Below are 10,990 nucleotides of genomic sequence, written 5' to 3'. Positions count from 1 at the left end.
CCCATCACTGTTGCCTCTGGAGAGAGAAGCTTCTCAGCTTTAAAACTCATAAAAACCTACCTCAGGTCAATCATGTCCCAAGAGAGACTTTCTGGACTTGCTCTTATCTCCATAGAGCGCAATGTGTGAAGGTCTTTGGATCTGGACAACCTTGTGACAGCTTTTGCACAAGCCAAAGCCCATAAGCACCATTTTTAGAACGAGTGGAGTGGTTACCCTGTGAGTTTCAGTTCACTGCCATTCCACTGTGGATTTTGACGTTATCTATTTCCACTATTTAATTGTTTTATATATATTGTGGAAATTTTATTTTTCTTTTGATGTGGCCTTATATATTGTTTACTTATTTACTCAGGTTTGTATTTTTTGTAGTGCACTTTTGGAATAAAGCAAAGTTCATATTTTATATATTTCTGTTGGTGTCAGATTATTTACAAAAACAATTATTGACAGACCTGGGCTTTCAGGGACCTCTGTTGGTCCCTGGACCTCACTTTGAGAACCACTGGTCTATTTTTTCAGTATTCATCCCAAATGTCCCGGAAATTGTGCATTTATTTGTGCAAAAACAAAAGCTAACTAGGTGCAAATGTAAAATGTAAAGTCTTGTATGTTGCGGCTGATAATCTTGGTGCCCATTCCCTTGCAGAACTCCAGGAGAGCTTTGATGGCGACAAGTTCTGCAGATTCTGTTTTGCAAGCAGGAGTGATGCTTAAGAACTGGAGGTATGTTCTGGTTTCTTTCAACAGGTGCAGGAGGTGAGACAGGACCTAGGATTGACTTGGAGTTACAGTGTGAAAAGAGCTTGTCCTTTAACTGATAATCTTGAGCACTTTCATTTGGTCAGTGGGTACCCTCCTGATATCTGCATGATATCTTGGAAGGCATTGTTCCACCTGAGTTGTCCCTGTGTCTTACAGACCTCATAGGCAAGAGTTATTCCATGCTAGATGTGCTGAACCAGGCCATCAGGTACTTTAATTTCACATTTACTGACAAAACAGACTGACCTCAGATGATTGGAAAGGGATTTTCCACCAAAGGGACCATAGCTGGAAATGCCCATGAAAACTGGTGCCTCATAAGTCTCCTTCCATTTCTTATTGGGTACTATGTCACTGAAGATGACAACGCTTGGGAAATTCTCATGCTTCTCAAAGACATTATTGAGCTAGCTGTAGCACCAATGCATACGAAAGAGACACTGCATTTTCTGGACTGCAAGATAACAGAGCACAGACGCTTGTTCCAGTCAACATTTTCAGATTTTCATTTAAGGCTAAAGCATGATTATGTGGAACATTACCCTGGGCTTATAAGGAAATTTGATCCCCTACCTTAGGTTTGGACAATGCACTTCAAAGGGAAGCATAAGTTCTTTAAAAGGGTAATTTGCAATGCTCAGAACTTCAAAAATGTTGCCATGGCACTTGAAACACCTGAAGGCACTCAATTACCATCTTGACTGTGGCTCATCGGTTGAGATGTCAAAGGTTACCCCAGTGTTGCTTGCCACTTTCCCTCAGAATGATCAGACAGCCATTGCTAAAACCATTACAATTCCAGGGTCAGTGTTTGATGTGTCATCTGTCTGTGTAGATGGAATCGAGTATCATACATGCTTGACACTCTCTGCTGGCTCATGCTCAGGTCTCCCTGAATTTACCCAAATTGAAAAGATTGTTGCAGCTAACGAAGAAATTCTGTTTGTCTGCCACAAAATGACAGCATGGTACTCTGAGCATTCAGATCAACTTCACTTTAATGATGTCACCTCTGTGTGTGGTCATGATTTCAAAGTTAAATGATGTCCTCCTGTTATCAGCATACAGAGTACAAGGAGATCTTATGGTGACGCTGAGACAGATTGTTATTTGCTAAATACCTGTTTTTTATTTCTCTCCAGATGGCTATGCAACAGAAATTAACAATGAGGGTTATTGTCTCTGAGGGAGATATAAGAAACATGACAACGACAACACGAGCAGACACACTTGAAGATTTGAGCGGCTTGCTCGAAAGCACTCTCCAAGCAGACTATACACTGCATGAAAAACCACATTAACAACCAGTAAACCCATTAACGGCCAGTTTACGGGGAATTACGCCCGCTCTGAATATCGTCGGGAATGGACCATCTGTCGGTGGGGAGCGTGGCTATTCGCACCTTCGCGAAGGTGCAAATAACTCTAATTAGCACATGAATACTACCGACGTTGATCTACTCAGGCTGGCTTGCTGGCTTCACAAACAACCATTGGATGATTCCACAGGCATTTTAAAAGGAAACCCTCATGTGATTGGATAGCAACTCCAATCACATGAGTGAGTGATCATCTCTGCTGTTATTGGTCATCTGTGCACCACAAATAAATAAATATATATATATATATATATATATATATATATATATATATATACATATATATATATACACATAATGATTCATTTATTTGACGATCCACCTTCTGAAAAATACACTACCACACAGTAGAACACAAAGAACACAGTTGACAGAAACATGTTGAAAAAGACTTTAATGAAATTGTAGCAAATAATACAACACATTAACAAGGAACAGCAAACAACCAAAAAAAAACAGTGACTACTGGGGACTGGGCCACACAACTGGTCCCTGGTGCCTGGAAAAAGAAAGAAAATCTGCAGAGGGGTTCCCTGGTAGAGTCTCTGGGTTGGGCCATGCCGCTGGTCCATGGTGCATGAAAAAAAGAGTCCGTCTAAGGCCTCTGGATATGTTTCTTTGCTGCCTTCTGGGTCATACTGAGTTGGTGCCTGTCGCTTTGAAGGGGACTCATGTGTGTGTGGCGCCGTACGAGCGGCAGCCTGTTACAGCAGCTCTCTAGTTTTTCTTCTCTTTTATTGTTTTCTTGTGCGTCTTTTTTATTCCATTCAGTTCTGCGTGTTTGTAAATCTCTGGTGCATCAGAGACATCAAGCACGGTAACTCTGGTGCTACTTTTTCATCACTTTTTACAACTCGTGTAACTTTCTCCGCGTCTGTGGGTCCGTGAGACGCTGGCCCCCATTGTTTACAGTAGGGATCAGCTGCTGGCCTTGCGTAACACAGCTGTGCGGCCGGAGGAGCGACCTGATGTCCCCCGTGAGTTAAGGAGGAGGATACGGGGGTGCTGCGCTGGGATCAAACGCCGCGACAGGAGGAGAGCTTATAGACTGACTCTCCCGTCCGTCATCATGGGGAACGTAAGATCTCTCTCCAACAAGATGGACGAGCTAGTGGCGTTGACCCGGCATTATCAGGAATTCCGGCGGTGCAGTATGCTATTGTTTACTGAGACTTGGCTGGGAACGCAGCACACAGACGCGACTGTAGCGCTGGAGGGATTCGCACTCATACGGGCAGACCGGACAGAGAAGAGCGGTAAGAGGAAAGGCGGAGGGCTGGCAGTGTTTGTGAATGATAGATGGTGTAACTCCAGGCACATCACTATTAAAGAGCAGCACTGCAGCTTGTGACGTCATCAACACCGTGATCAGCAGGCTGCTGACTCAGAAACCACAGGCCCTCTTACTGATCTCCGGGGATTTTAATCATGCCTCTCTGTCCTCCTCTCTGCCCAAATTCATCCAGTATGTCACATGTGCCACCAGAGACAATAAAACACTGGACTTATTCTATGCCAACACCAAGGAGGCGTACGAACCATCACCACTCCCCCCTTTGGGAAGAGCTGATCACAACCTGGTTCATCTCTTGCCTGTATACAAGTCTCTTGTTAACAGGCAACCAGTTGTGTCCCGCACAGTGAAGAGGTGGTCTGATGAGGCGGAAGAGGCTCTGAAAGACTGCTTCGATACAACAGTGTGGGATATATTCAGTGACTCTCATGAGGAGGACATTGACAGTCTGACAGACAGCATCACGGACTACATAAACTTCTGTGTGGAGAACACTGTACCCACCAGGACTGTACGGTGTCACTCTAACAACAAACCCTAGATTAATCCTGACATTTAAGCTCTCTTAAAGGAGAAGAAGAGGGCCTTCAAGTCAGGGAACAAAGAGGAGCTGAAAACTGTTCAGAGGGAGCTAAGAAGGAGTATCAGGGAGGGGAAGGACAGATACAGAAAGAGAATGGAGGAACAGCTGCAGGAGAACAACACCAGGGGAGTCTGGAGAGGCCTGAAAACCATCTCAGGTCACCAGAAGCCAAACTCCCAGGCGGCTGGGGATCCAAAGTGGGCAGATGAGCTGAACACCTACTTCTGTAGGTTTGAAGAAACATCTGCCCCTCCCCCAGCTGCAGCAGCCCTCTTTTGATCTGCCAGCACCCTGCCCAAGTACCCCACTGACCCCCCCCCCCCCCCCCCCCAGTATTCAGCTCACCGCAATCAACGCCACCCCCCACTGCTCCTCCCAGCCCCCCATCCACTTCACAAGACACTCAGCCCCCCTGCTCCAACTTGTCCCTCACACCTCTCCAGGTGAGGAATCAACTCAGGAGGTTAAAGACCAGGAAGGCCGCAGGACCGGACGGCCTCAGTCCCAGGCTCCTCAGATCCTGCTCTGATCAGCTGAGTGGGATCATTGGACATCTGTTTAACCTGAGCCTGAGACTGGGAAGAGTGCCACGCCTCTGGAAGACGTCCTGCGTGGTACCTGTGCCAAAGACCCCACATCCCAAGGACCCTAGCTGCTACAGGCCGGTAGCCTTAACATCCCACCTCATGAAGGCCCTGGAGCGGCTGGTCCTCGCCCACCTGCGCCCCCTGGTGAGCTCGTCCATGGACCCGCTGCAGTTCGCGTATCAGCCTGGCATCGGAGTGGATGATGCCCTCATCTTCCTCCTCCATCGAGCTCTATCTCACCTGGAATCGCCTGGGAGCTCTGTTCGGGTCCTTTTCCTGGACCTTAGCAGTGCTTTTAACACCATCAGGCCAGCCATCCTGAGACACAAGCTGGAGCTTTCAGGGGTGGACCAACACCTCACATACTGGACAGTGGACTACCTTTCCAACCGCCCACAGTATGTGAGGACACGGGACTGTGTCAGGGACCATCCTCTGCAGTGTGGGGGCCCCCCAGGGAACGGTGCTGGCACCGTTCCTCTTCACCCTCTACACAGCAGACTTTTCCCACCTTCCACCCACTTGCCACCTGCAGAAGTTCTCTGATGACTCTGCCATTGTCGGCCTCATCACAGATGGGGACGACAGGTCATACAGAGAAATCATCCAGGACTTTGTGGACTGGTGCCAGCAGAACCACCTCCAGATTAACGCGGGTAAAACCAAGGAGCTGGTTGTGGACTTTCGTCAGCGCCCGCACTCTTCACCAACACCAGTGAACATCCAGGGAAGGGACATTGAGATGGTGACATCTTATAAGTACCTGGGTGTTCATCTGAACAACAAACTGGATTGGACTCATAACACCACTGCACTTTACAAAAAAGGACAAAGCAGACTCTATCTGCTCAGGAGGCTGAGGTCTTTTGGGGTGCGTGGGGCACTCCTAAAGACCTTCTATGACTCTGTTGTGGCCTCTGCCATTTTCTGTGGTGTAGTCTGCTGGGGGAGCAGCATCATTACAGCTGACAGGAAGAGGCTAGACAAACTTATCAAGAAGGCCAGCTCTGTCCTAGGATGCCCTCTGGAACTGGTGGAGGAGGTGGGGGGGAGGAGGATGATAGCCAAGCTGTCCTCCATAACAGACAATGACTGCCACCCCCTCCAAAACACACTCACTGCACTGAGGAGCTCCATCAGTGACAGGATGCTACATCCAAAGTGTGTGAAAGAGCGGTATCGCAGGTCATTCCTCCCTGCAGCTGTCAGACTGTACAATAAAAGCCACTCCAAGTAATCAGTGCAATCGTCTGGACAATAAGCTGTGCAATAAAAACATGTACATAACAGTCTGTAAATACGATCTACAAATTCTTACAATTTTTTGACAATTTCTTTCTTTTTATTTTATTTAAATCCTCACTCTTTTGTATATACTGTTTTTGTTTCTAATTTGCATGCACTTCTTATATTAATCTTTACTGATGCTGCTGTATTCTGGAATTTCCCCTCGCAGGACAAATAAAGGAATATTGATCTTGATCTTGATCTTGACTCGTAGCTTCTTGCAGTGTGTCGCCACATACTTTGGTTGCTCTCCAGCTGCCCTTGAAGTACAGAATTGGGAGAGCGTCTGACTGCGGAAAGATGGAGGCTTTACTACCCACCCAGCTTCCCCTTCCGCTGTGTCATCCTCCTCATCGGACATCATGTCAGCAGTGACACCCTGCCAGAAATCAATTTCCTGCTGGGTGGCTAGGACACCCCTTCTTGCTTCCAGCAGCTGTAAATACAGGTTTTAATATAATATTAGTACTGCTAAGAAACAATAACACATGATAACATATGTGACCATGTTTGTCAAAAACAATGCAGCTAATGAATAAAATTCTGCCCATTTTTACATTGTTGTGAAAATAAAGCGGAATTCATGTAACTCTTACCCACTTCCTTCTCAGTCTGCTGCGAGCTGAAATCTTCAGAGCTGCTGCCTGAACTGAAAGACCTGGCTGGGCATACCTGAAGCTCCTCCGCACTGTCTCATAGTATGTCTTACAGGCCGCTGGAATAAAATATATATATTCATTTGAAATAATTAAGACAGGCTTCAGGAAAGTAAAAACAACAACAACAATAACAAGAAACAACAGAAAGGGGTTAAATTAAAAAAAAAAATTACATAAAAGGACTCCTCTGTCCACACCATCCATGTCTGGACTTCCAGTTAAAGTGGCCATCAAATGTGACATCACCGGTTTGTTGTTGGACGAGTTCAGTCTGTAAAACACAAAAAGTACAAACATGTCATGCAACATTTACATTTACTTATATTCTGCAGAATATATCCTGTATATTTTTGTGTATTTTATTAACTTACCCCTGCTCAGGTTTATATCGCCTGTCGTTTCCGTCACTGTTGTGCAGACACGGCACCATTTCCTTTAAAATACAAAAATACATTGTAATGTTAAATGTGACGTGAACGGTCACCAAATGTTCGGAACATAGTGCAATAAGAATAGTAAAGGTTTGGCAGCCTAAAAACTGCACAATATAGTATTAAATGCCAACGTTACTTACTGCAACTTTTGGTTCATACACCTGTCTCTTCCTCTTCTGGTCTTCTCCACAGCTGCAGTTCGGTTGGGGTTTAAGTCGGCCACCAATTGCGTGATCCACTGAGACAATCCACTGAAGGCGCTCAGCAGTTTCTTCTTTAAGTCATTGTTTGGACTTTCTGGATATGGTCGCTCCGCAGCCAGGCTGTCCACTCATCGCAGAGGAGTGCCTTCTGGGGTGAACTGAAGACGACGTCTGGCCATTGTATGAACAGAGTTAAAGCTTAGCAGGAAAGAATCCACGGCTGAAAATGAAACTGTTTGTAAACCCAGCTGAACTTATATGCTCCTGTCTCGTGAGAAATTCGAGAGCGCGACCTCGCATGTGATTGGACGCCTCCTCTGACGCAATGACATCGGTGAGGTATTTCTAGGACGTAAGCAAACATTTGGATACAACAGTCAAATTTCTGCTCAGCTACATCCAAAATGGATATCCCTAAACCAAAGAGAAAATGACCTTGGCACGTCTGTGAGCATTGTGACCAGGAACTCTCTAAGACGCATTATTATCAGCATAGAAAACGCTATTTTATCAATGGTGTTTGGCTCAGAAAAGTTGGCCAGAAACACAACCACAGAAAAGACCTGCAGCTGTTAAGCTGCTGTTAATCAGCATGCTATTGTGAGTGATACACCTGCAGTGCTAAATGATCCTGATGAAAACCTGGTTGGAGAGATTGACGCCACTGAAAGGATAAACTCACTCACTGCTATTCCAACCAACGGTAAATGGCACGGTTTTCATTCATGAAATTTATTTATTTTATTTAAAAGGAACAATGTACAGCTCAAACAACCATTTGATGCACTATACCGAATTATAGCTACAAGCTATTTTGTATCTGTATTCCCTTGGCAAAGAGAGTACAAAATCCAGCTGGTTTTAAAAGTGCTGTTAGAGTTATAGATGTGAGGCTCAGTTTAAATGTTATTCATTCATTCATTCATCTTCTATACCCGCGCATCCCATTTCGGGGTTGCGGGGGGCTGGAGCCTATCCCAGCTAGCAATGGGCGAGAGGCGGGGTACACCCTGAACCGGTCACCAGCCGATCGCAGGGCTACATACACAAACACACAGACAGACAACTCACACACTCACACTCACCCTACGGACAATTTAGAGACCAATTAACCTAATGAGCATGTTTTTGGTCTGTGGCCCGGAGAGAACCCACGCATGCACGGGAAGAACATGCAAACTTCACACAGAAAGGCCCTGCCCGACCCAGGGTTCGAACCAGCAACCTTCTTGCTGTGAGGCACGCGCACTACCTGCTGCGCCACCGTGCCGCCCACAGTTCAAATGTTATCTACATTAGAAATTGATGTATTTTACTGATCGTTTAGTATTATTTATCCGCCTTAATGAAAAATCCTTCTGAGCTGAGGAAGGTTGGTGCCCCTATTTTATTAACGAATGCAACATTAACTTAGGACTTTAATGAACTGATTCCCTTACAACAGTCTATGAATGATTTAACTTTTTATCAGAATAATGGCTGTTGTGGTGGGGCTCCACCTGAAGTACACTGTCATCTCCACAGTTTTGATTGAATAAGGCTGGATAAGGCTGATGCAGGGGCTCTAGCCCTGTTGTGTGTGATGTCCTTCAGGTGGGCCAACAGCAGTCAAACCTACAGTAAACCACATTAGGTCAGCAGCCAATTGCTGGGTCAAGACACTGTGAGGCCAGGCTTTTCTACACTGAGGCAGGATCATTTGCTGAATCTCTGTTTTGTGTAGCTTCTATTTGCTACTCTGATCACCTTTGTGGTTGTGTTTCTGGCCTGATTGTGCAGGACTCTGTCCCCACTGTAGGCGCCTTCCTTGACCCAACAAAGCTGCCTCAGATTTTCTATAAACCAGGGTTTGTTGTTGCTATATGTGCATAAAGATTTGTCTGTATACACATGTCCTCACAAAAGCTGATGAAAGATGTCACAGTGTCAGTGAGTTCATCCAGGTCTGTAGCTGCAGCCTAAAAAAACACTCCAATTAGTGCAGTCAAAGTAGGCCTATAATTCCAGCTTTGTCTAATTAGTCCAACTCCTCACTGTCTGGACCACAGGCTGAGCAGATTTTAGTTTCTTCTTAAGAAGACAGAAGAAGATGAACCAGACAGTGATCAGAGATTTCAAAGCTGCATGGGGACAGAGAGGTCCTTTAACATGGTATAGCAATGGTCTACAGTGTTTATATTCTGGGATGGGACACTTATGTGCTGTCTCTATTTTGGTATTCCATGGTTGTGGTTTTCTCTGTTAAAGTCACCAAGAACAATAAGCAGGGCGTCCCGATGTGTATGCTCCATGTTAGCCATCTGATCATCCAGGTGTTGTAATGCCTGATTAACACAGGCCTGAAGTGGGATGTAAACACCAAGAAGAATGAGGTGTAAAAGTCCTGTGGCAAATACAATGATTTATAGTCTATGAAAACAGTCTCTGAGTTAGGAGTTAATTATTTCTTTTACACTGTGACATCTGTACTACAAACTAAACCACTAAAATTTCTTAAAGCTTTCTCGTTGAATATGTTAGCAGTACTTCACCATTGCGAGGCTTCAAACAGGATGTTCTCAGAGGGAAGTGGCCACTGAGTTTGGAGTGTCACAGAGTGTCATCAGCAGGTTGCAACAGAGATACAGAGAGACTGGAAGACTCACAGAAAGGCATAGAAGTGGACGTCCTTTGGCCACATCCCACACTGATGGCCGCTTCATTATGAACAGTACCCGGCGGAACCGGATGATGAACGGCACTCAACTCCAAGCACATTTAAGGGAGGTGAGAGGCACCCAAGTGTCACATCAGACCGTTTGAAACTGTTTACATCAGCGTGGTCTGCGTGCTAGACGACCTGCAAGGGTACCTGACCACACCACCAGGCATAGGCGTCATCATCTTGCATGGGCCAGGGAGCATTTACGCTGGACGAGGGACCAGTGGGCCTCAGTACTGTTCTATGATGAAAGTCGCCTCACATTGAGCAGAAATGATGGCTGCCAATGATGTTGGAGATGTCAAGGTGAGCGCTATGCATCAGACACTTTTGTTGCCAGACGAGCCTTTGGTGGAGGTGGTGTTACAGTGTGGGCAGGTGAGTCTAGTCAATACAGAACAGCCCAACACTTTGTGAATGGTGCAGTGACAAGGCCATACTACCTGAATAACATCATTAATCCAGTCATTGTTCCCCCTGCATGAACAACACAGGCCTAATTTCATCTTCATTCATCTTTATTTTTAAGAGAGATTTCAAGCATTTCTGTGAGCAAGCCTTTCTTCATGACCTATGGGACTTCGACTGGAGTAGAATCTCCCTTATAAATGATGTAGAACTCGCATGGAAATATTTTTATGATGCTTTTATTAAAATCATAAATAAACAAGGCTGAAACAATCCATGGTTGACTTCCGAATTGTCTGCCTTACCAAAAGCAAGGGACCTCGCCTGGGCCAAAGCAAGACAGTCTAAAACTGAGGCTGACTGGCTGATTTTTAGGTAGCTCTGAAATCAATTTTACTTCCACTGTTAGAAAGGCTAAATCTGACTTTTATTTAAACAAAATGACTACCAATCCAAATGACCCTAAGAAATTCTGGAAAGTAATAAAATCTTCATATGGGACTATAACCACAAATGACTTGCCAGCCTGTAATGTGAAAGAAGATTCCAGTGTTCTGACTGATTAATCTGATATTTTAAATTGTTTTAATGAGCATTTCATTTTATCTGGTTCTTTACTTGAAATTTGCAAACTCAACACAGTGTAAAGATTATGGAGCTCACCTTCCACCGACCCAAACCAGCTCTGCA

At 45.2% G+C, this 10,990-nt stretch overlaps 1 long non-coding RNA gene across 1 annotated transcript; it reads right to left on the bottom strand.

Annotated features, from left to right (window-relative positions):
* Nucleotides 1–6,213: 6,213 nt before the first annotated feature.
* Nucleotides 6,214–7,074, bottom strand: LOC143332154 (uncharacterized). Its single transcript, XR_013078178.1, has 3 exons — nucleotides 6,728–7,074; nucleotides 6,492–6,610; nucleotides 6,214–6,331 (listed from the first exon to the last, which is right to left on the bottom strand). It is a non-coding gene; the product is annotated as an uncharacterized LOC143332154 (long non-coding RNA).
* Between the last annotated feature and the right edge of the window lie 3,916 nt (nucleotides 7,075–10,990).

Source organism: Chaetodon auriga, chromosome 14 (assembly GCF_051107435.1).
Source record: "Chaetodon auriga isolate fChaAug3 chromosome 14, fChaAug3.hap1, whole genome shotgun sequence".
Lineage (NCBI taxonomy): Eukaryota > Metazoa > Chordata > Actinopteri > Chaetodontiformes > Chaetodontidae > Chaetodon > Chaetodon auriga.
The sequence above is the reverse complement of the archived record's forward strand: the minus strand, read 5'-3'. Positions and strand labels throughout refer to the sequence as shown.